Raw genomic sequence first — 1,792 nt, 5'->3', positions numbered from 1 at the left:
CTCTGTCTGTCAAATAAATAAATAAATAATCTTAAAAAAAAAAAATACTTCTTGAGGGGCACCTGGGTGGCTCAGTGTGTTAAAGCCTCTGCCTTCGGCTCAGGTCATGATTCCAGGGTCCTGGGATCGAGCCCCCCATCGGGCTCTCTGCTCAGCGGGGAGCCTGCTTCCCTTCCTCTCTCTCTGCCTGCCTCTCTGCCTACTTGTGATCTCTGTCTGTCAAATAAATTTAAAATATTTAAAAAATATACTTCTTGAAATATTTTTTCCTCTCTTTTCATGTGGCCAACTCCTATTTATCCTGTAAAAGCTTGCTAATACCCACCATCCCCCTCTGTGATATTCTACCTGACTTCCCCAGGCAATCTCTCCTTCCACTTCTGTATCATTTCCGCCTCTTGGGCAAATTTCTTTTGCTGCACTTGGCACGTTGTAGTGTAATGTTTGGCTTACACATCTCTCTGCCTTCTCTGCTAGACTGTGAATTCCTTGAGGCCAGAATCCATGTATATCTTCCTAGCTCCAGCTATAAGCCCAGGTGTTGGCATGTAACAGCTCATAGTAATGGGTGAACTGAATGAAGCCAGAAAGAAATGCACTTGTATTTCAAATCAAGATATCACCCTCCTGTCATTTAATGGAATCGGAAACCTTCAAGTTCAACATAATCAGTAACTCTACTATCACCCAGGCAAGTCAGCAAACTCTGTGAATTCTTCCTCTGGAATATCCCCTAAAGCCTTGCCAAGCCCACCAAAACTCCTCTAGTTTAGCCTCTGGTCCCAAAGTGTTTGAATAGTAATTCATCAGGCTCCAATCTGATCATACTTCTTCCTTCTATCATCCACGCACACCTCCCATGTTGCCAAAGCTATCTACTTGAACCCTACAATTTCTCTCTTCCCCCAGTGACTACTCACCAGCAGTATGATAAAAGTCCTCAGCCTCATATTAAAGCCCCAGCAGACAGCTCGGAACCCATAACCACGTGATAAGAACATTCCACTCAAAGACCTGCCCCAAAGAGAGAAACAGTCAATAGAGCATTGAAAGATAAACTATATATAAGTTTAAAATATCTATATGATGAAAAATACCAGAGTCAGATCAAAAACAAACTAGAAAATGTATGTTAACACATAGAATGGAATCTCTGTAATATACAAAGACTTCATAAAATCAACAATCGAATAATAAGCGGTAAGCAGGAGGGGGCGCCTGGCTGGCTCCATCTGTGGAGCATGTGACATAATCTCGGAGTTGTGAGCTCGAGCCCCATCTTGGGTTCAAGATGGCTGAAAAATAAAATCTTTAAAAAAAATAGTAAGCAGAAGGGTAAGTTCACTGAAAAACAAATAAAATGGCCAACCAACATATAAGATACTACTTCCCAGATAAATACAAATTAAGACAATAAGATATTATATTTCGACATAAGACTGGCAAAAAGTAAAACTTTGAACACCATGTGCTGGGAAGGGTGTACATAAAAGTAACTTCCATAAATGGTTGCTGGTAACAGAAATGGTTATAAGCTATTTGCAGATAAATTTAAGACTACCAAACAAAAGTAAAACTGCACTACTTCTGTACCTGGAAATTACATTCCAAAGAATTCTTTCCTACAGAAAAACCCACACAGACATACAAAAATAAAAGCACAAGCTCTTCAAGGAGAACTGGCTGTAACGGTAATAAACTCCCCTCAAAATTGAAAATATCCACCAATGAAGGAATAATTCAATAAATGATCATACAGCCGATAACGAGGGATTTCCATAGAGCTATTTAA

General features: G+C 39.8%; 1 long non-coding RNA gene across 1 annotated transcript in view; it reads right to left on the bottom strand.

Annotated features, from left to right (window-relative positions):
* The window catches only part of LOC132006916 (uncharacterized), a 181,066-nt gene extending 180,100 nt beyond the window's left edge, over nucleotides 1–966 (bottom strand). Inside the window, exon 1 of the long non-coding RNA XR_009401258.1 lies at nucleotides 921–966. This is a non-coding gene — a long non-coding RNA (uncharacterized LOC132006916). The remainder of the gene's footprint in view (nucleotides 1–920) is intronic.
* Nucleotides 967–1,792: the final 826 nt, after the last annotated feature.

This window comes from Mustela nigripes, chromosome X (assembly GCF_022355385.1).
Source record: "Mustela nigripes isolate SB6536 chromosome X, MUSNIG.SB6536, whole genome shotgun sequence".
NCBI lineage: Eukaryota > Metazoa > Chordata > Mammalia > Carnivora > Mustelidae > Mustela > Mustela nigripes.
This window is presented reverse-complemented; position numbering and strand designations above follow the sequence as displayed.